The sequence below is a fragment of the Aedes albopictus genome, chromosome 1 (assembly GCF_035046485.1).
Source record: "Aedes albopictus strain Foshan chromosome 1, AalbF5, whole genome shotgun sequence".
NCBI classification, from domain to species: Eukaryota; Metazoa; Arthropoda; class Insecta; order Diptera; family Culicidae; genus Aedes; species Aedes albopictus.
The window spans coordinates 254,929,676-254,954,313 of record NC_085136.1 but is presented as its reverse complement, the minus strand read 5'-3'; the positions used below and the strand labels follow the sequence as shown (position 1 = coordinate 254,954,313).

At 41.2% G+C, this 24,638-nt stretch overlaps 1 protein-coding gene across 2 annotated transcripts in view; it reads right to left on the bottom strand.

Moving 5' to 3' along the window:
• Positions 1-24,638, bottom strand: part of LOC109417800 (sialin) — a 119,741-nt gene that overhangs the window by 45,518 nt on the left and 49,585 nt on the right. The window contains exon 1 of one of the 2 annotated variants that reach the window (XM_019691975.3): positions 23,851-24,465. The exons of the other annotated variant lie outside the window; for it this stretch is intronic. The gene's annotated coding sequence lies outside the window, so the exon portion shown is untranslated. Of the gene's footprint in view, positions 1-23,850; positions 24,466-24,638 lie in introns of those variants that run through there. 2 annotated transcript variants of the gene reach the window in all.

Below are 24,638 nucleotides of genomic sequence, written 5' to 3'. Positions count from 1 at the left end.
GCCTAAGTTGAAGCTTGATTGAAAGCTGTTTGTTCAGCAATTATACAGTTAAAATGTTTGTTGGGTTGATTTTAAGTTTTTCTTGATATTCGCGCATTTGACTTAACAACTCTAATGACAACGGAGTCAACTCATAACGTATTGTAATCGAAGTTGGTTTACCATTCACAAGATAGCTACTATCGACCGCAGAAGAAAGTAATTTTCCGTATTCCTTCTTTTTACTAAACACTGTTTCTTTCGAATTACCGTCCTTGAACGAGACGCGAATAGGGATGAGTGCATTTTGGGTTTGTTTTTCCCACCAAGCCAACCAGCTGACACAATTACATCAGTGCCGACATTCGAACCATAGCATTCAATAATGTCACGAGTGATTTCTAATGTATCTTCCTCAGGATAGAAAGGAACCACGAGAACTACAGCGTTATTACAATTTGCTTGACGAGCACTTTTGTCTACTGTGTGTTCGAGTTTGTGAACGGTATTTGTAACTGCCTTATTAAAATTCTTTTCTGTTTACTGAATTCCTTACAGTGTTTAAGAATTTAATGGTGAAATTTTTGACAGCATTTCTTATGGAATCTAAAATGAATGTTCCGTCCGCTTTTTAATAGTTCCAGGAGAAATCACTAGAGACATCCAGAAAGAAAAAAATAATGGAAACCGCGGAAGAGTTCGTGAAAAAAAAATCCAAAACAAATTGCTGAAATAATAACTACTCCTACATGAATGCTCTCAATGGAGTTAACTTCGCTTTTTCTGGACAAATATTGCGTGAAATTTCTCTGCAGAATTTTGCAATAAAGTTTTCGTGGGAATAATTCTTTATTGAATCCATTGAGTAATGCTTTGTTCAAAATTTATTAAAAGAGTCTATGAAGAAATTATTATTATTATTTTTCTTTATTATTGAGATTTTCAGCCCTCGGCTGGTTCATCTCGTATTACCAGAAAAAGGGGATAGGTTGGGATAGTGGAAACCTGTTTTAGAATCAGGGGAAAGGGGCTGACAATGTTCAGAAGTAAATCCAATTTTCTATTCTATTGATGCTTTCGAAAAAACTCTATCACTTTTCGATGTTCAGCGATGTCGATGTCCATGTCGGGGTCCTTTTGTTAAATCACTATATCGTATCATAAAGTTTGGCCTCTTTTAAAAAACTGAGTAACGCTGTTTGTTTGATTTTGTCCTGGCTGAGTGCTGTCTGAGTGAAGAAATTATTTACGGAATTGCTAGACAAACTATCCAGCTTTAGTAGCGGCGCCACCGATTTTTTTTCTTTGATGATAGTTCGATCTAATTTTTTTTTTTCAAGTTATCCATTCTAGAGGAGGATGTTTTGTAAAATATATTGATATTTTTTTTGTATTTATCTGAAAATCGCGGGTAGGACAAGCCATGCATTGCACTTCCCTTACGAAAACTTCCTAGACCGACTGGGAATCGAAACTGTTACCCTTAGCATGGTTGTGCTGAATAACCACTCCTTTACAGCTGTGGCTGTAGGGATTCAATCCTATTCTAGCGAACAAGCAAGAAAAAATTGTAAACTTTATGTAAATGGCGACCTGGTTTTAGCGAGAAATATTCAGTTAAAAAATATCTACATAAATCTGTTAATCTGTTTCATAGTCAAATCGCGATAGGAAAATTAAAGAGATTTTTATACAGGTAATTAATGTGATTATTGTAGTTCTGGCACTTATAAGATTAATACTACCAGCAATGCAATTAAACTAAATTGAATCTCAATTAAATGGTGATAGACGTACACATTTTAATGCGTCATATACAACTCATCTAAGATAGCAGAGTGTTTCATTCACGTGGCTATTATCCAACCCATCTCGCGATGTCCCATTGACATCGTACCGTAAACTGGGGTCTAATTGATCAGCGGGGTGAAATTGAACATTCGGGTACTACATTGAAATTCCATACTAGGAACTCATAAATAAGCGTCGTAATGGTCTTAAACTTTTTACGTCATCTGGTTCGTAGATGTCTAGAGATGAGCGTAGACTTTATGTTTTGTAGAATAAAATTAGTTTTGCCTTATTTTTTTAGGAATTTGCAATGTATTTCTCATTTAGCTGAAATCATTGCTACTAAACAATCGATTGCTAATAGGACTTCCCGTAAATTCTCTGCTTTAACATTTTTGTAGAGCCTTGGTTGGGAAGTTATGTAGCTATTCAGAACATGAAATAGTTAAAATAAAGTTCATTTTATGATGAAATAGTAATTTATTGTGATAGAAATCACTTATTTCAAATGAAATTGCCTACCTTAAGGCGTTTAAGGGGAAATTTTAATATTTAATCTTGCATTTAAAATATTAACCCTAAAAGGGATACCTGGGGTCCATTGGACCCCAGGCGCCTTTCAGAGCTCGTCTTTGATGGAACACACTCAGCGAGGTGACGAAACTGAGGTCATGAAGATATTTTAGGGTTAAATTCACTAGTTGTAAGATTTTAAACGCGTTGTTCAGTTTTAGAAGAGCAAAATTAAACGAAGGAAGAAATTTCCCTTTCCAACCGATGCTTAATTGTATACTGATCAATTTCGCCCCAAAGTGATACTTCCAATTTTTTGATATTTGGAGTTATTTAACTTAAAGATTAAATTTGCTGAACAAAATTCTGTTACATGGTTCCATGGAGATCCACTGGGTACAGGATTTACAGAAATTCTTTTGGCAATATTTGAATTGGCACTGATGTTATCCGCAAAAGTTGTTTTAAAGTGATCAATTTGACCCCGGATTACGGTATTTACTATCCCTACCTGATTCCAATAGTTCATCTAGCCGCAACGGCTATAATTGATTCAATTACATACAGTTTACTGGGTCTATAGGCACACTTGTCATCATAACATGTCATTCGTGTTGTTACTGCAAACAAATGTAGGAATAGCAAGAATAGGCGGCAGGCACATTAGTAATATAATTGACAATTGTACTGGTAATTACGCGCAGCCAGCCCTGGAATTATATGCAACCCGCTCCCGTAACTGCTTTACAAAGGAGCTAATTTTATACCTTACGTCAAACCCGAGCCACAACACTTGCCCTTTGAAGAATCGCTTCATATTTGCATAATGATTTTTGCGATTTTCGCTGCTGCACTCGCTGCACTATACACTGGCTATCGAAAATATGGAATCGATGGAATCGGATATTGCAACACTCAATGTTTGACATCACCCTAAACAGGAACTCCAGGGTAAAAACGATTGTGACCCAATGCAACACCTGCACATTCTAAGTTCTGGGTTTACTCCATATTTTATATCCTTATTTTGGGTGATATCAAACTTTATGGTGCTGCAATACTGAGTGTTGCAATGATTCCATGTTATTAGTGAGTAGTGTCTAGTGGGAAATTGGCTTATCGTAGTATATACAGATATCCTTTGAATTTAAATGCTTACAAGTTTATCTTAAAACAGTATCTAATTTGACACACCTATGAAATGAACAATACGGTAGACTAAAAATATGGAGTGTATTCATTTTGAAAGCAACTGTATGTTTTTGCTGCCAGCGAATCGCTGGATTGGACTGTTTACGGAAACCGCGAGAAAATGCACACACCGCAATACATAAAACGGCCAGACAGACCGAGGTGCCTTCGTTGCACTTTCGGTGCATTTCAAGGGAAGCTACTTAGTACTATGTACTACTATATGTCACGGCCCCTACAGTAATTGGAGGTTACTGCCTGCTATTACAGGTGAGGAGTCTCTGAATATATGCATTGCAAAATAATTGTTTTCATGAAACGCAAGTCACGATGGATAATGCCTCATGGCCGTTATGATATGGGAAGATAGTGAAAATAGGTGAAAAGAAGTGTATACATGAAGATAAAATAGATTCAACTCTATATGCCAATAAAGGCTTCTCGTTGATATGGCCTGAGGGGCACGGTAAAGGTAACGCGTACTACATACCCAATTGAGGTATGAGGTCATTTAACTCGTCCTATCCGTACCTCCCCGTTGCACCGGCCGAGTTGCAAGCAACCTGTAACTAGTGGGCGATCTCTGCCCCTCCTTCAACAGCCTCAGTGTCGGCGTACGGAATGGACTATCGCGGCCAAGGAAACACTTAAACACTTCACGTTACACAAACCCACTTTATTACAACTATTGCACTACACAATCTAGGTACCTTCTTTATTGATTGTTCCTGTTCTCCACTTTCTTACTTTCTACTTCATACCTCTTTCTTGTTTATTTTTCTCAATTGGCGGGCCCCCTTCTTCTTGCTCCGCTACAACACCTTCTCTTCGTTGATATCCTTCTCTGCTTCTTGTCGTCCGCTGAGTTGGGCGGCTGTTTGGCGCAGTCAGAGTCGCTACAGTTGTTTGGGCGCGTGAAATCTGGATACATTCAAAATGGCCGCACCTTTTCACTGCTTAGGAGGCATCTGATTGGCCAATGGCGATCTATCAGGTCGACGGAGTGTCGCAATAGACGTTTGGGCCAGACTTCGGACTACGGTTGGTTCTTACAGGGTTGAGGCGTACTTCCGGTAATCCTCCGGGCAACCTTGGAGGAATACGCGGGCCCTTTTAATGAAAAGTACAGCCTATTTACAGGTAAACGCTTGGCAGGCTTGACAGAGACTCCCTCACGAGAAAATGAGGAAGCGATTTCAGCGATTTTCTGAGGAGTGAAAATAAAATTCAGAAAGCACAACGCAAATCCTCAACAACACCGAGCGCGAGCTTGTCGCGCAGCGAGGAGTTCGTCCAACACTCATAATTGCTTGTTGTGTTTCTCACGTCCACTCACACTCAAAAAGCACTCGGGAGTTCCACTCCCATACAAAGAAAGACTCTCGAGGCAAAAATCGCACTCCAAAACCCGAAATAATCGTCGGCTTCTTTTTTCGTTCCCCTCTTCCTCGCTCAGTTTTATTGCCTCTCTGTTTGGGGTTCGTTAGTTCCCTCGCGACGAGGCGGAAGCAAAACACCGCTCTAGAGCTTGATGCAAAACTCTTTTGATTTCGAGGAGGATTATCAAGCCTGTGGCTACCCAAAGCGATAACTCAGGTAAGCATTTTGGGTCTTGTACGGGGGATTTTGGCGATTAATGATGGGTTTGGTCGGAATTATTGTAGGTCTTGGGTAACCTGGATGCTATTTCTGTTCTTCCACTGTATTCTTCCATTTGACTTATGTGACAAAGTCACTTTCACAAACTTATTTCCCGAACAGTTTTAATTTTTAGCATTTACTTGGTTAGCTCACTCCAACAAACATTTTTGCTATATAAGAGAGGAACAAACTACTCATAAGCAAACTTTATCTTAAGAAACTGTTATTCAGCTAGTTCTGTTTCTTGGGACGTCTTGCTTTCTCGAGATTGGCAACGTAATTGCTCGATTAGCGATGGCGGTTTATGTTCCAAGCCTTCGATCGTGCTGTAATCCGGCCATCATCTTTAGCCCCATCATGGCCCTCTGAACGTCACCCACAATGGCCGCCCAACATGTCCTTCTGCAACGCCTGGTGGTGAGTAGCAGAACTATTTGCTGCGTTACATCACCGTGGGTCCATATAGCCGAGGCGGTAAACGCACGGGTATTCAGCATGACCATGCTGAGGGTGACGGGTTCGATTCCCGGTCGGTCCAGGATCTTCTCGTAAAGGAATTTTCCTTGACTTCCTTGCGCATAGAGTATCTTCGTGCCTGCCACACGATATACACATGCAAAATGATCATTGGCAGAGGAAGCTCTCAGTTAATAACTGTGGAAGTGCTCATAGAACACTAAGCTGAGAAGCAGGCTTTGTCCCAGTGAGGACGTTAAGCCAAAAAGAAGAAGAGAGAGGACATCACCGTGGGTGTTGGGTAGTGTCCAGTACAGACATGGACTTCTTTGGTTTGAAATAACAATACTAATTACGAAACACAAAATCACGAAAATCTCACATATCTTGGACATTTCAACACATCACTAGTAACAAACCTTAGGTAAGATCCAATAACGAACTTCGGTGGGAGCTTGTTCGTAGGCTGACAGGTAAAAGAGTGTTTGCTTTTGTAAGCCTAAGCGTCTGTTCTCACGGTTAGGAATGGCTCACTACAGTATATGTTCCCCACATTAGGAGCAGCTGAACAACGTCTGAGTGTCAGTGAAGGACTCTTAACTTAACTTTGCACCATGGTCCTCCGGAAATCTAGAGGTTGGTGTCAGACCCTGCCAATTAGCCGGTAAAAGCAACGCAATGGAAAGTCAAAAGAATAATACAAAGATCTATAGCAACGATCCCAGCGAACAAAAAGAACTTACGATTAGAAATTTGGTACGAGGAACTGACGATCTCTAAACATCACCGGGGGCACTTGCATATTTGACGATGTTTTGAGGAGCTGATACATGCAAGAATAAGAACGGGAGAGTCTTGGCGGACGGGCTGAGGTAATGGAAAGGTGGAAGCAGCACTTCGATAAGCACCTGAATGACATGGAGTACGTAGGCACAATACACCAAGGCAATAATGAAGGAAACTCGCAGCCTTACTGACGGTTGACAACAATGCCAGTCGTGAAATTCGAAGGCGCATCATCAGTGGAAGTCGTGCCTACTACGAGCTCCATAAGAAGCTGGGGTATAAAAAGATTCACCCACGCACCCAATGCACTATGTACATAACGTTAATAAGACCGGTGGCCCTCTACGGACACGAGACATGGAATTTGCTCGAGGAGGATCTGTAAGCACTCGGACACAGATAAACAGACGTCTCACTGTACTCAGCTCTTATCGTTCACTTTTTAACGGTTTGCTTAACTATTCAGTATTTCGCTGACGGCGCTCGCATCATTTTTGCTCCTGTTTGAAGTTTGCTCACTACCGCCACATATTGAGCGACGCGTGCTAAGAACGATCTTCGGCGGTGTATAGGAGAATGGTGTGTGGCGGAGAAGGATGAATTACGAGCTCGTTGCACTTAACGGTGAACCCAGCATCCAGAAGGTGGCCAAAGCCGGAAAGATGCGGTGGGCAGCGCATGTTGCAAGAATGCCGGATAACAAACCTGCAAAGTTGGTGTTTGCGACTGATTCCGTTCGCGACTGATTCGACTACGGAGGCGTGGACCGCAGGAAGCACGATGGGTGAACCAGATGGAACATGATCTGAACAGCGTTGTGTGTGACAGAGGATGGAGAGCGGTAGCCGCAAATCAGGTCTAATGTGTTATCCTAATCGTGATGTAGTGCAAAACTTCGCAAGATCGAAAATAAGTAAGTAATCTAAAACCGAATTCCTCATTCTTAGCTTTGTTACTTTTAATTAATTCGAAAACATTCTTCTAATACCGCACCACTTGTGATTCATAAAAAAAAATCTATATTCATCAAGTATACATAGATAGGTATCGATAACCGATGGAACTTGTTGTTGCAAATTGCATTCCGCAAATGTTTATGGAATAAAAAAAAACGAAACAACATGAATGAAGTGGAACTGGTCAGGCAGGAAGGGGAAGAACCGATAAGATAGGTTTCTCGTATCAGAGACTCGAATTATATACTATGTATTACGCCATTTCGACTTGTCACGCGGCCGATCCCGACCTATACTTTTTCATGGTGGACACGAATTTCGCTACTTGCTTGATTTGTGCAATATGTGAGGTACATTGTTTGTCTTCTTGCCATCCGGGATGATGAACTAGCTATTGGAAGCACGTGTTCGCAAAACGCGCGTCAGTCCTAATCAATGTTTGCTGTAAGCAATTATCACTCCAGATCTCATGAATGACAAACGGATTGGACAAGCATTCCGCGACAACAGTATGCAAACATGTGAAACGAGCTTCTCCGTTTTATTCTAGATACAATTCAAGGTGCATAAAAGATGATTCAGAAAAATATTGTGACCCGAATCTGAAATCAAACGGGAACTTGTTTAAGCAGTCACGCTCGCTTAGTTATTATACACAGCATTAGCGTACACCCAAAAAAATTTTGTTGTCGTTTTTACCGAATCCATGGTAAAAATAAGAATTGTACCAACAATTTTCAACCGAATGCAAAATTCTGTTAAATGTACTGAAACATTGTCAATAATACCATGCATGTTGTACTTTTGACGTAAAATATTCTTGATGCAACTATTTTGGCATTGTATTTTTGACCATGTTTATCCAAGACGTGCAACATTCAAGTCGACATGGTTAAAATAACAATGCCAAAATAGTAGCAACAAGATTTTTTTTAGTCAAAAATACAGCATGCATGGTATTACTGACAATGTTTCAGTACATTTAACAGAATTTTGCATTCGGTTGAAATTTGTTGGTACAGTTCTTGTTTTTACCATGGATTCGGTAGAAACTACAACAAAATTTATTTCAGTGTAGTGATGTGCTAGAGTAACATTCGGAAAGTCAATCAGAGCATTTTAAGCCCTGTATTATTGGGACGGGCTGCAAAATGGTGAGTCGATAAGGTGTTACCAAAACCATGGCAACAATACTGCGGGACAAATGCAGTAGGTTTAAGACCTTTTTTTTCCTCCTAGCTTTATAGTAGTGTGAGGGCAAACGTTAGGACATTATCAAATATTATTCTAGAATTTAGTCTTAGATAGGCAGGGTATATTACCCCTCGTAGTTGTCTCACTTCTCATAATCTCATCACCTGTAAATATATATAATATCTCCAAAGTTGTCAGAACTGTGTACTTCCGAGTGAGAGAGAGGGGGAGAGAGAAAAGAGGAGAGCGGGAGAAGAAACGGAGAAGTTGATTGAGAAATAGAATAGCTGGCAGAAAGTTTTGGACAACCCGATAGTTCGGACGTGTAAAGACGATTTTCTTTTTCCTGCGAAACGTGTCCACCGGGAATAACCCGCCAAGGATTGATCCCCTGTATCGTCGGACCAGGGTCGACACCGGATAACGCCGAAAAGAAGAAAGACCAAAAAGTGGCCCCGAACCCCGGGCGTTGAGTGGATTTCCCCCTAGAAGAACTGCCGAGTTAGAAAAAGTGAGGAAGTGCTCCGTGGATCACCGTCGCACGCTATGTCTGAGCCAGCAGATTATAAAAATTGATTGTACATCGGGTTTCTTTCCACCAAACATCAGTATTCAAGCTATATTTTCATTTGCAGAAGGTTTCAAAATATTCTATCGGTGAAAATTTTTCCATACATTTTGTATGGGAGCGAAATTGGCCGAAAATGAGAATTTCATGTAAATTTGTATGAAAAACAGCTAAAAAGGTGCAAAAATCAAAATTTCTCCGATGAAATATTTTAAAACCTTCTGCAAATGAAAATATAGCTTGAATACTGATGTTTGGTAGAAAGAAACCTGATGTACATTCAATTTTTATAATCTGCTGGTTCAGACATAGCGTGCGTCGCCTTCCAGACGCTGGATTCCGCCCCCTACGACTAGTATCTGCCGCCCTACTGGGACTGGTGGCGAGCCCTAGGCTGGTGGCCGGCGAGCCCCATCGCTATTTCCACGAGCCACACGTGGCGCGAGAGTGACAGTCGCCGCCATTGAGGTGAGGGTCCCCGGGAGGGCCGTGGGTTTCCCCGCTCTCGGGAGTGCTCAAAATCCGATTGGCTGTCACCGCGTACATGAGTCTACGGGACGTCACCATTTAGACCGAACCACACGTTTCTCAACCCCACTAGAGGAAAGGACGGAAGAAGCGAACCCAGATCAGAACATCCCTCGGAAGGATCCTCGGAAGGCTCCTCCCGCAGCCAGCCATCCCTCAAGAATCGCCAGTAGGAGTATGGCCCAACCGACCAGCATTCCAGCCAGAAGACCACGGACCCCTTACAACTATAGGCATTCCGCCTATTAGGTGGCATCTTGGGCAAGTAAACTATAAACAACTACCTCTCTCTCTCTCTCCACTGCATGAGCTCCAACGTTTAGCACGGCCGCAACGATATAACCCTCCCCCCCCCTTTACTCGATGTAACCTTGTAATATAATAAGAATAAAAATGTTTAAGCTTAGTTTTGTGCAGCGTTTTTTGATCTAGGAAGAAGGGCTTGAATTTCCTGTGTTGTCCCCCTCTGTTGTTGACTAGTGTTGGTGTCGTGAGTCCTCCCGTAGTAAGTGGCAGCCGACCCTGAGAGTAAATAGCCCTGAGCTAGAGCAATATGACAAAGGAGAGCGTCCAACATAGCTCTGGTCCTCATAAGTTCCTACCTCATGCTTCCACGGGTCAAGCGATGACAAAGACCGCCAGCTAAGAGTTGTGTGCTTAGCTGGTAGTGCAGCCTGGGCAATGTTGTCCTTCTGAGTTCAGCTAGATTGAGGAGGTACGTCTCAAGCGTCTGTTCACCAAGGAGGTGCGGCTCAAACAGCGTCTGTTCTGGCATCCAGCGGCTGAGAATGAAATGCTCCTCCACCGGAAGCTATACCTAAGGTGGCAGTTCCACTACGGTGGATAGGGGACTCTAAACCAACAACCTAGTGTTTCCGAAACCCAAAAACCGTTACAGAAACCGAAAATAAAAGATTACGAACTGATTCAACGGCAACGACTTTTAGCGCGAAACAACGGACAAAAATTGGAACTTGGAATGCATTAACCCTAAGCCAGCAGGGTAAACTGGCACAACTAGCTAATGAGTCATACCGTATGAAGCTTGAGATCCTAGGACTGAGCAAAGTCCGTTGGCCGAACTTTGGAGAACACGGAACAATTGAAGATCAATTGAGCGCCATCAATAACGCCTTCTTCGCCACCGGCGAGAATAATTTGAGTGAGCTACGCACCCGGAGAAAACAGTGGATCTCAGATGATACCTGTAGGAATATCTAGGCAGGGACAAGAAAGATCTAACGTGAGAAAATCTGTGTTCGAGGCGTTGTTCAGAATTCCTCACAGTTCCTCAGAATTTCTCCCATTTATGCCTACAAAATGTTGCGTGTGCTAAATGAAAATTGCAGTTTTAGGGATGTCTTTCAACAAATTTCGTCGATCATCGATAAAATGAGTAACTCATAATCTCTCAGAGTTGCTCTCGTTTGCACAATGTCTTGCTCCTAGAGGAATATAGAGGAGCAAAGGAACGCCAAAGCCGCGAAAGAGCGAGCGAAAACACGAGTAGCCAAAGCCGTTGCCAAGGCCATAGCCCATCAGCGCTATTCGGCTCTCGAGAAGGAAGTAAAACGTTCATACAGATGGGACAAAAGAGAGTGGGCGCCGACTCCCTAGCCGACGAAGGCGAGAAAGCCGCAGACACCGGTGACATCCGTGATTCGTATGCAGAGGGTCATGGGTTCCATCCCTGGTCCGTCCCACAATGGGGCAGGAAACACGGAAAAAACGTCTAGCTCGTCGAAATGTCGAGATCCATATTTGGTGTTTTCAGAGAAAATATATCTATGAACCAGGTCAATATTCTGAACGGTAGTGATTAGGGGCTGTTCATAAACCACGTAGACCAAAATTTTGCCATCTCAGAACCCCCTTCCTCCTCCCTCGTAGACTTTTGTCCATACAAAAAATTTAAAATTTGTATGGAGCGTAGACTTTTGCTAGACCCCCTCCCTCCCTCCAAAAAGTCTACGTGGTTTATGAACGGCCCCTTATTTCTTACGTTATTCGCATAAAAGCCCTAAGTCATTTTGGCCAAATTGCATTTTTAGCGATATGGTGTCTTCGGAAAAGTTGTTTGGCTATTTTTTATGCTGAAAAAGTTTGCCGAAGACGTCAAATTTACAAAGCCTACTATTTTTGAGATATAGGGGTAGGCGGGGCAATATGGACATTAGGGTGGCCCACACTTATATGAAAAACAAAAATTTCGAAAAATACCAAGTCTTACCTCCTAAATCAGTTGTTTTGGACTCCCAGAAGCTACGTTCAAAATTTGAGCAAAATCGGTTGAGCCTAAGGGGGCGCTCAAAACGCTTGAAGTTTGTATGGGAAAACTTGGCCAGATGTATGCAGAAATTTTAAGTTTTCGAATTTTGCCGCTAGGTGGCGCTGTAAGCGTTCAATGATCAAACCCTTTGGTATTGTTGTAGGTGACTATATGCCAGAGAATTTTGTCGAAGACCGCGAAGTGATCCGACGGCTGTGAAAAAAGTTATACCCTAGGCAAAGTGAGGCAAAGTATTGAGATTTCATTATTGATATTATTCCTTTACATGTATTGGAAAAATAACAATAAAGTTTGTTCTCACTTTTCCTAGGGTATAACTTTTTTCACAGACGTTGGATCACTTTGCGGTCTTCGACAAAGTTGTTTGGCATATAGTCACCTACAATAATACCAAAGGGTTTGATCATTGAACGCTTACAGCGCCACCTAGCGGCAAAATTCGAAAACTTTAAATTTTTGCATACATTTGGCCAAGTTTTCCCATACAAACTTCAAGCGTTTTGAGCGCCCCCTTAGGATCAACCGATTTTGCTCAAATTTTAAACGTAGCTTCTGGGAGTCCAAAACAACTGATTGAGGAGGTAAGACTTGGTATTTTTAGAAAATTTTTGTTTTTCATATAAGTGTGGGCCACCTTAATGGACACCCTAAGGTTTTTGCCAACTTTACCTGGCAAGATGTCAAAAAAGTTTAGTTTTTTGATACATGTATCCCTTTAAAGTCTATTTAGCATCCATTGCATAAGAATGCTCACGAAGAAAAATGATTTATCCACTTCAAAAAATGTTATGAAAAATGTTAGTTTTTCATGACCGTCTTCAAGCATACGGGGCAGAATGGACACCCCCATGGGGCAATATGGACACCATGAGACTTTTACGAATTTCGTACATTATTTACACCTATAAAGTCATTTCATTACAAAACAACTATTATGGATGAATAATACGCCGAAGTAGTTCATATTTGTTCAGTTAATTTAAATTCAGGCTGTTTTGGATAAAGCTTCGTTTTTGTCGGCATGTACAGCTGTGCCTAGAACAACTATTTTCCACTGCTGTCGTTTTTTGACCAATTTGTTTCACCCTATGTCTACTATAGTGAACATTTAACCGATAATATACTGAAATCGAAGAATTTGGTTGGTTTGTGATTTAGGTTATATTTTTCCCTTGCCGCTTCTTTCGAAAAGGTGAGTGTCCATTTTGCCCCGGCAGCAGAAGATATTTCCAAACTTGATTTATGATATAATAAAGAAGAAAATATAAACATGTTAAGCATGTAGATACAGCAAAACTACTTGCATGTGTTCTAGAAATATCAGGTTTCAATCGACCGGCAATAAATTAATCACTAAATCTTATTTTAGATGGTGTGAAAATTATAATTTCCATGCACAAAAATCGGAGGACGCAACTTTTTCGTGTAAAATGAAGTATAATTTTAATTTCGAATGTTTTTTTCCTGAAACTACGTTTTAGACAAATGGACTATATTCTCCCTTCATTAAAAGTTCAAAAAAGTTCGCATATTTCAAAATATTGAGGGTGTCCATTCTGCCCCGGGTGTCCATTGCGCTAACCGGAGCAATGGTGCAGTTGTCCTTGTGTTTCTCCGAGATAATCTGCTATCCTTCTTAAGCCTCAACTGCGAGGCTAAATAAAGGTGGGATTAGTATGTTCGTTCTTAACCACTTAATCTATTTTACAGCTCTTTTGTCCACTAGGGCACTACGTGAGCGATTCCAATTGGCGGCTGCACTTAGACTTTGTACAGCGCCTAAATGTATTCTATTATATTCTTATTCTACTATCTGGTTCTACGAACTGGTTTGTCTTTGTGCTGCTTTCACTTTTCTACCCTGTCCTTGGTAGAATGATGAGAACGATGATGGAAATGATGTGTGGCTGTTGTTTCTTTTCCAGTCCGAATGGGGGTCGTCCATTATGGGTTGCCGTTCGCCGATATCCAAATATCCGGGTCCGTTTGAGCTATGAGAGCTCAGAAGAGAGTCAAGTGCCAGTCGCTCTCGGGGGAAAGAGCAACTGACGAAGTGCCGGGGCTGGGATCGAACCCATGACCATGCGCTTATGAAGCGAACGTGTAGCCACTGCGCCACGGGCCCCGGCGGATTAGTATGTTGTTTAGCTTTAATTATAATCTATATGGCTCTTCGTATTATGCGTTCTTCACAGTGTCTTCTGTGTATCTTCGCCTCTGGCGTTCTTCAATCGATACCGAATTGGTTTTCATCGCTGCTCTTTTTTTCTTGTGTTGTGATTGTAAAAGTTTGATCTTGCCTAGTTTGGGTAGTGGCTATGGTTATAACAGCTCATATCAATCTTCAGCATAAAAATACAGCTCTGGTCCAATATAATGCTTTAATTAACACCTGTCCTATATGGTTCGGCATTTTGCGTTTGACCCGATGTTTGCTACTTTCAGTAAAAATGAAATAGCAATCTCGTGAGTCATGCCTCGAGCCCCAATTAATTTCCTCTGATGATGATTTCCTGGAATGCTTATTCGATACTCACTTCCCCGGATGTGTGGATATTACATCTTCGGATGAACCTGATAGACATCGATTGAATGCGCACTAAATCGCTTGCCTCTTTTAAATCTCCAAAATGTAAATACTTTAAACATGTTTTGATAAAACTGCTTGTTTGCAGCCTTGCTATTTCCAAATCTTGGCGGGATTAAACTGTCAAGTTTATCCCACAAGTGGATAATGCATCGTTTGAAGATCAGACCTATCAATTTGACTTATTTCTTCTGAAATGATTAGAACGCTTTGTCCAGCACCTAATCCGTGATGATTTTCTGGCAAACATTGCTCTCCATAGGAACCAACATGTGGTGATTAAATACCTTTGTTTGTTTGATTGATTAAAGGTGATTAAACGTTGCAGGTGATATTAAACTTCGCAAAATCGAAAATAAGTAAGCAATCTGAAACCGAATATCTTATTCTTTGCTTTATTACTTTTAATTAATTAAAAAACATTCTTCTAATATCGCACTACTTGTGATTCATCAAAAAAAAAATCTATATTCATCAAGTATACATAGATAGGTATCGATAACCGATGGAACTTGTTGTTGCAAATTGCATTCCGCAAATGATTATGGAATAAAAAAAGAAACGACATTAATGAAGTGGAACTGGTCAGGCAGGAAGGGGAAGAACCGATAAGATAGGTTTCTCGTATCAGAGACTCGACTTGAATTATATACTATTACGCCATTTCGACTTGTCACAGGCCGATCCCGACCTATACTTTTCATGGAAGGAACGAATTTGCTTATTGGTTCAATATGTACATTGTTAGTCTTCTCGTCATCGGGATGACGATCGTTGTGGAGAAACCAGCTACCCAGACACGTGTTCGTAAAACGCGCGTCATTCCTAATAAATATTTGCTGTAAGCAATTATCACTCCAGATCTCACGAATGGTCAACGGATAGGATAAGAGTTCCGCGGCAGCTATATGCAAACACGTGAAAAGAACTACTTTCAGATGAATGAATCAGAAAAAAATCTGACTAGAATCGGACATCTTACCCAGTCGCCGTGAGCGAGATTTGGTTTAATAAGCAGTATGCCAAAGCGTAATCGAACGCAAATTTTAAAGATTGAGAAACATTACTATCAAGCTGGCTAATTTGTTGATGTGTAGGGGAGACTGGGGAGACAAAAAAAAAAATGCAAAAATGCTCCTCCACCGGAAGATATACCTAAGGTGGCAGCCCCACCACGGTGGATAGGGGACCTTAGGCCAACAACCTACTGTTTCCGAAACCCAAAAACCGTTACAGAAACCGAAAATGAAAGATTACGAACTGATTCAACGGCAACGACTTTTAGCACGAAATAACGGACAACAATTGGAACTTTGAATGTATTAACCCTAGCCCAGCAGCCCAGCAGGGTAAACCGGCACAACCAGCCAATGCATTGAGGAGGCATGCTGTTTGAAACTTGAGATCCTAGGACTGAGCAAAGTCCGTTGGCCGAACTTTTGAGAACACAGATTGGCGTCAGGTCAAATTCTGCTATGCGCTGGCCTTCGAGGTGAATACGCTCCTCGCCACCGTGGAGTTAGATTCCTGCTCAGCGCTCACGCCCACGCTACGCTCATGAAGTGGGAACCTCTTAATGAGAGAATAATTACAACAAGATTCGAAACACGGATTCGAAACCTTACCATGATCCAATGTTACGCACCAATCCAATGTTACGAATGCTGTCGTGGACAAGATTCCGAAAGGTGATATCAAGATCCTCATGCGCAACGTCAACGCGAAGGTGGGTTCCGATAACTCGGACTATGAGCACGTCATGGGACGCCATGGTCTCGGAGAAATGAGCGAAAATGGAGACCTGTTTGCAGAGTTTTGTGGCAAAAACGACATGGTAATTGGGGAATCGCTCTTTCCTCATCGACCAGTGCACAAAGTAATATAAGTGCTGGCGTCACGGAAAATCAAATCGACCGCATCTGCATCAGCCGAAAATGGAGACGGAGCCTTCTTGATGTGCGGAACAAACGTAGCACCAACATTGCGTCCGATCATTACCTCCTAATCGGCGAGATCCTGCGTATTGGTAGGACTCATCAATAGGAGGAGAAACTCGGGCGCCGGTTCAACACACGCCGACATGAAGACGCTGCGTTGAAAAGGTCCTTCGTCGAGGAGCTAGAGAACCGTGCTACGGATATTCCAGAAGGTGAAAGCGTAGAAGATTAATGGAGCGCCATCAATAACGCCTTCCTTGCCACCGGCGAGAATAATTTGAGTAAGCTACGCACCTGGAGAAAGCAATGGATCGCAGAAGATACCTGGAGGAATACAGAGGAGCGAAGGAACGCTAAAGCCACGATAGAACGAGCGAAAACACGAGGAGCCAAAGCCCGTCAGCGCTATTCGGCTCTTATGAAGGAAGTGAAACGTTCATGCAGACGGGACAAAAGAGAGTGGGCGGACTCCCTAGCCGACGAAGGCGAGAAAGCCGCAAACACCGGCGACATCCGTGATTCGTATGCAGAAGGTTATGGGTTCAATCCTTGGGGCAAGACACTGTACTGGAGAGTACATTTTCCTTCACAGAGTCGATATTCTGAACGGTAGTGATTTTTTCGTATGTTATTCGCATAAAAGTCCTGTAAGTCATTTTGGCCAAATTGCATTTTAGCGATATGATGTCTTCGGCAAAGTTGTACGGCTACTTATGCTGAAAAAGTTTGACGAAGACGTCAAATTTACAAAACCTACTATTTTTGAGATATTAGCCGATTTATAAAATACCGATACTATAACATCCTTGTAGGTGGGTACTTCTATCCCAACAGTTGCAATGGATTTGACGCGCCCTTCTTGTGACAAACCATCCCGTAGAAAGCTTGACAAGTGATGTGAATCTCATTATTCACCCTGTTGGATCATACTGTTGGAAGGAGATTCTTATAAACCCGCGGATTTCGCGTAAGTGTCTCTACTTACGGGTCCGCCACGGCGCCACACCCCCTTTTGGCCCTTCATACAGCGGTATGTTGAATTCAGAGCGGTAATGAAATTTATTCTTCACTGTTAAGTGGAACTGCATGCAGAGCAAGACTCAAGCTAGGATGGTGGCTACCTATATACATACATACATTAGCCGTTTTATAAAATACCTACCTGACAGTTCTCAAACTGTTAGCTGTCGAAAGCAGGTACGCTACAGTAACCGTGCTGTCAGTTTAGTTGGTAGCAATTTGAAATGTTTGATTTTATAGTAGTTTTTTTTATAGCACATTTAAATGGAAATATTTCACACAACGTAGGGTAAAACTAGAACGAAATAGAATAAAATTAGTCAGTAAGAATCGAACCTTCGAGAAATAAAGTTCTTTTCCAAAACGCCAAATAAAGTGATCCAGAAGTGTAAAACTAGTAGTTTTTGTGTGGTGAATTCTTGTGGTGCCCAGTTCCGGCGATAGTGACCGGCCCCGGTAGTGTTCTGCCCGTGTGTGATCCCAATCCCAGCCGGAAGCCACGATCCTGCCCTATCACTACCTAATATCGATATTTTTCATTAGCTTTTTTTAATATTTTCTTTACAGACATGAAAATCATGTATGCAACCAAAGCGAACTGTGCCGCTTGACCTTCATATTCACCACACAATCTATCACCTCATGAATACTATTGATCTGGCGGCTTTCGATTTGAATAGCAAACATGCGGTGAAATAATCCCCTATCAATCGATTGCATCACCGACCCAACGCAACGGTGACTCCCAGATCCCCCAGCCTTTACGTCTAACAAATACCCCAGTCCGTGCGGGTTGTGGGGACGCAGAGGTGTCTCTAGTAGCAACAACAAGTACACTCTAACATTCCTTTCCCTTCCGAGCTGACTATAAGGACTTGGCCAGTGCCGCTATTGATCAAAAATGCATGAGCTGCTAAAATTGCCCTTTGAGAATAAGTGGAATGTCCCAGTTCAGTTGGATCTCAATGCAATTGGTACCCGTTTCAGATCAACCACGGAGGAGCAACCATTGACATGTATAGTGAGAATTGATCGTTTTTTAATCGTTTAGAATTTCAAATCTGGTTCTTTATTTTGAATCAATTTTAAAGAGCATCATTTTTTCCTTGCAACGCTAATTGTTTAAGAATCAAAATGTTTCACAACTACATTGATACTTGATTGTAGTTGAAATGAGTTGCATAATGAACAATATGCAACTATTTTTCATTATACATATGAATAATTAGCTGTAGTTTTTTTTTGTTCTCATTAACGTATATTTTAACATTAAGTTAATTCTACACTTAGCTGTAGTTAAAATTCACGAATAAAAATAAAAAAAAAATCGTTGCATAATCAACCATTGCGAAAAAGTTTAGCGATTATGATACCCATTGGCGGAGCCAGCATTTTCTTTTCTCTTGCTCGCTCTCCTAAACATGCACGAGAGGGAGAGCGATGGAAGAGAGGGCAGCTTGCCCCCTCTTTCATTCCGCTCTTTCTCTCGCATGTTTAGGGGAGTGAGTAAGAAAAAAGAAAAAGCTGGCTCCGCGAATGATGATACCAAAATGAGATATATAAAATACTGATGATACTGATTTGCAAAAACATACAGGGGATACTCAAAATAACTGGGATAGGTAAAATTTTCACTTTCCAAAAAATGTTCAACTCGCTGTAACTTTTTGAAAAGGGCATCAAATATTCTCAAATAACTTTGAAAAACAGGGTACTTTATTTGAAACTAATAATAAGAAAAAAAGTTATGGCGGTTTGATTTATTCTATGTTTTTTTAGTAAATTTATCTATTTTTCATATGCATCCCATTACTTTTTCAATTTAATGCCAGTTATTTTGTTACTTCCTTTCAAAACATATTCATATTAAAGTCAATTACTATCTCAAATTTTGAAACGATGATGAAGTTTTGGATAAATTGGTGGTATATTAGAAAAATAATACAATCGTAATAATTTTCTTTCGTATAAAGAATTTTAAGTTGACTCAAAAGTTTTTGATAGCTCATTATATAAGTCATAAATGATCAAAATTTCATTGCATTCGGTTCATTGAATCCGGAGATATAACAGCTCAAAGTTGGCTATCGGATAATCATACCTTTTTCTAGAACCTTTATGACTTCGTGTAGAATGGCTCGATCTTTTCCAAATTTTGACCACTGATACACAACTAGTTGATGAACTTACAGTAAAAATTTGAGATTATTTGATGCCCTTTTCGAAAAGTTACAGCGAGTTAAACATTTTTGGAAAAGTGAAAATTTTACCTATCCCAGTTATTTTGAGTATCCCCTGTATGCTCTGTCAAAGCATTACGTCTCACACAAACATTTTGTGTCTTTCATACACTGCCCCCACTCGCATAACAGTCCCATTTGACTTTTCATCAATTTTGAGTTAACGTTATGAATAGTCACCATTTTCGATGTACTTCCAAATACAATAATAAAAAATACGAATTTTTATGTCAATGTGTGAAAAAAATACCAAATCATGAGCGTCCCATATCAAAAGTACCCGCATAACAGTCCCATAATGGATTTTTGTGTCACGAAACACAAAACTGAATAACTTTGTAGCGATTGTAATATTTTTTACAGTTATATATTCATGTGCAAAGCAATCTGTGAAAGTTTCGAGATGATCGAAATATTTTTCAAATTTTGGCGATTTTTTAAAGTTTTATATGGAAACACGTTTTCAAACTTCAAATGCCGTTTTCTCAAATCCTCCTTTTTGCAAATGGGACTGTTATGCGAGTGGGGGCAGTACAGAACTTGTTAAGGTGAAGGTCCCTTTCGTCTACTTCAAAAAAAAAAAATCATTTTGCGTCATGTTTGCTTGCATCCCGAGACCTTGCATCTAGGCATCCAAACGAAGCAGGCTGAAAATTTAACTGAATGTTTTTTGCGAGTGAGTATTGCGGATTTTTAGAAAAATTTCCACCCTGCGGTAACCGCCGAGTTCTACCGCAGCTGTCAAAGTCCTACCGCAGGCATGAAAATCATCCTATCATTGAAACTGAAGGCCAAATCAAAGTATGCTTGCAAGGTGAATTGAACTGAAAACCAACAACAAACAATGATCATCGGCGTCGTATCCAAGGCTATCCAAGGCATCGCTAGGGTAGATCGATGATACCTCAGTGAAAATCAGTAGTGTGACAGCTGCGGTAGCTTTTCGTTCTACCGTAAAACGGAAAGTTTTCTCTAAATTAGCAATAAACAACGACTGGCATTTTCAGCCTTGTTGGTCTGCTAGAAAACCCGATTTGTGCTCTTGCAATTGTAATGATTTGTAAGGTGGCCATTGTGGTGGGCATTTTCAAATTCTAAGCGGCGGCTTTTAATGCCGTATTACCAAGTATTACCCCATTTATTTGATACTTTTCAATACCACACTTTTTAATTCATTCTTCGCTAATTCCACATTTGTCGAAATTCAGTCGGAATGAACTCCGGAAGTCAACATAGAACGAGCTTCTGATCGTATTATCACAATAGGGTTTTTGACCCTATTCTCGGCACTACAGGTAAACAAATTTGTGCATTACCTCAATTCACAACGCAACGGCCGTTTTCGTCCACTTCTGTCATCTAAATTAAATACCTTATTGCGTGTACTTGTTGTTAACAGTGATTGTTATGAAGATTTTCTGCCGGAAAGTTGATTTTGAACGAGTTTACTGCACCTAGTCCAGCGCCAATTCCCGGCACTAGTGCCGAACTTTCAGCAAAATCAAATGGGATATCACTTCGGCACCCATCTTTGTGCTGACTAGGTGCACTCGTCTGCATGTAATAGTTGTTTTGAGCACTTGTGCGGCTTCAGAGTGTGCTCAAAACAACGTTTAGCATCATGACGAGTGGCTCCTAGTCTGCGACAGAAGATGGGTGACACGGAAGTGGATGATCCATTTGATTTGTCTGAAGTTCGCACTAGTGCCGGAATTGACGCGGGTGGCCAAGTAGTTCGAAACCCTATCTGTTGGACTTGTGTTTAATAAAAATGTTGCAAATTCCCTGCCCTTCGGTTCAGAAAAGGGTATGAACAGCGTTCTGCCAACTTGGTCGAGGCATAATTTTTGGATGAGCTAGTCAAGGATTGACTTTGAGTTTTACAGTAGGATATGTGATATTCTAGAAACTTTATCAATGATGTCATTCAAAGAACCTGAACGATTGCGTTGAACTTATAATAATCCGTTGAAGATGGGAAGGAAGATAAAAAAAAATGACACGATACTCTTTCCCATCCGTAGAACCATTCTGAATGGCCGCAGTGAGAATATCAAAAAACAGTACTTACATTTGCGTTTCTTGTTTTCGTACTAACATTTATTTGGTGAAATGATCATAATGATCATATGAAATAAAATCATAACAAAATTGCAAACTAAACCTTGTTGAATAGGACAACAAAGTAAGGAAATATTTGGGTTGGGTTGTGTGACACAAATTATGCCTACCTAATGCAAAAACGATATTTCATACCCTTTACTATACAAACAGGAAATGTGTTTGTTTAGATCTGGCAGTTCTACGAAACGATAGCTTGGAACCTGATGCTACAGCAGACCAAACTGAAATTGAATGCGATGATTCGATTCCTGTTCCAGGGAAATCCCAGCAATATAATTTGTGGTTCTGCTGGTTATGCAAACAAATATGATATTGGTGTCTTAGATTGAGTCGAACTTGTGGGAACTACAAGTACTGCAAGTTCAGCACGCCTCCTCGAACAAACATATTGTATAAAATTTACAAAGTGGCGAATTGGTCATAAGGCAGAGAAAGCTCTCGTTTAATAACTGTGGAAGTGCTCATATAACAGTAAGCTGAGAAGCAGTCTTTGCTACAGTTGGGATGTCACGCTAAGACAAAATTACGATGCTTAGTTAAAAAACCAATACTCTACTTTGCTTAAAAAAGTAAACATTTTATCGAACTATCGATATACAGTTCATTTTATACATGTAGAACATGTAGATTTGGAGCAATCATAAACCTAGATAGCACACAATATGACTGAGCTTGAACTTCTAATCATAAATCCAGTTAAAATATGAACTTGTAAATTGCAAGTCATTTCGATCAGTTCTTTACCTACTCTTCAAGGGAAATGAAAGGACGGTTGCTTATCGTTTGTGCAAGGCAGATCTAAGCTAAAAACCTGATCCGGCAGCAAACAACGATATTAATTGATGGCGCGCGAAACATAACACTTATCGACGAATGATTTATCAAACGACCTTTTACTTGTTTCAATTTCGCGCGAACACAGCATGCCAGCGCAATGATCAACGTCTACACTGCGCTCACGCTGCACGTTTCGGTATCATCGTCTTGTTTTGCTAATTCAACACTTTCGAAGTCTACGCCGGTGTGGAAGGTAGGTACGAAAACCTGATGTAAACAAATATCGCGCAAACACTACTACGCGATAAACCGGCACCGACTTTTTTTGCGGGAATTTTTTCGCGCTTGTCGCGCTATTTCTTGAGCTGTCACCATTTCACGACCAAATCTGGCGACGCGACCGTGACAGACAAGTTTTTGTTGTTTTCCAAGGAAACTTTTTCTTTTTATGCCAGTTCCGAGAAAAAAAAAACGATCAAACGATCAAATCTGACTATACATATCAATGGTTGCTACTCCGTGATTGATCTGAGCTGGTACCAATTGCACTGAGATCCAAATGAATAAGGGCTGGGACACTCCACTTATTCTCAAAGTGCAATTCTAGCAGCTCATACATTTTGGATCAATAACGGCGCCGGCCACGTCCTTATAGTCAGTTGGGAAGGGAAAGGAATGTTAGAGTGTGCTGGTTGTTGCTACTAAAGACCGAGATCACCTCTGCATCCCCACAACCAGCACGGACTGGGGTATTTGTTAGACTGAAAGGATGGCAGATCTGGGAGTCACCGTTGGGTCGGTGATGCGATCCATGGATATGGGGTTATTTATAGTGTTCGTAAGGTGATAGATTGTGTGGTGAATGAGGTGAATAAGGTCAAGCGGCACAGCACGCTTTGGTTGCATAACTTGTAGGCGTTATATACACTGTGCTGTGCGTGGAAATTTGAAGGGAGGGAAACGACTTTTTTCCAATTCGTTTCTGGTTCTAGCGATGGCTATGAACATATGAATATACATGAGTTGTATATATAGAGAAGAGAGAGAGAGAGGAAGTAGATAGAAAGATACAAAGTAGGATGAAAGGGACGGGCCAGGGATTGAACCCATGACCTTCTGCACATGAATCAGAAGCGGTAGCCACTAGACCACCAAGCCCGTCTATTGCCAGTTCCGAGAAAAAAATGTCATTAAGATTAAGTGTTGGTTCTGCCTGTAGTCTGTACAGACGACACGCTGATATTAAACAAGAAAATCATAAAATTTCGTCACCTTTCTGAACTGTGCGATGATGATTATCACGAGTATCGTCACGACCGTCGCCGTCGATGTCGTCCCATGAGTTGCTGTGACTTGCACGTTGTATCAACGGTGACGCATCTACTATGATCCAATTTTTTAGCACGACGTCACACGGCTTTTAGTATCTTTCTTCTCACACATCTATCGAAGCTCTTCACAATCACAACAGCTTTTCTCCGTCTGAGTATGTATTGCTTTCTAGAAAAACGTGTTCGACTGCGGTTTCAGGTTCAAGATCACATCCGTAAACAAACGTCTAGAGCTCCGGTGCACATACTCCGCAGATCACTCCGGATTACTTCACAAGCACTTTCCAGCTAAATCTGCGTACCGTGACACTATGGACACACGTCGCTGGTGCAGTTTCACACTTTTGCAAACACTATTTCCCCGAAAAATTTAAGCTAGAGACGTAAAAAAACAAAAATGCAAACTCAACGTGGACGGCGCGGACTTGGCACACGGTGTTGCGAACGTAGTCACATATAAGATAAGGCAATATCGCGCGCGCGGCGAGGGAGCAGCTCGTACTCAGTTCGTCACGACGCGGGGAGTAGCAGCGCTCGACTGGGACTGACCGAACGCGAACAACGACGGCTGGATGTAATCATCATTCATCGTACAAATCGACACCAATAACAGCAGCAACAACAACAACTGCTGCTGCTAGCAGCAACGTGTTGAGCCGGCGTAGTGTGAATAGTGTTGATAGTGCCGCGGGCCAACTGAGCGGGTTAAGCGGCATTTGGACAATGAGA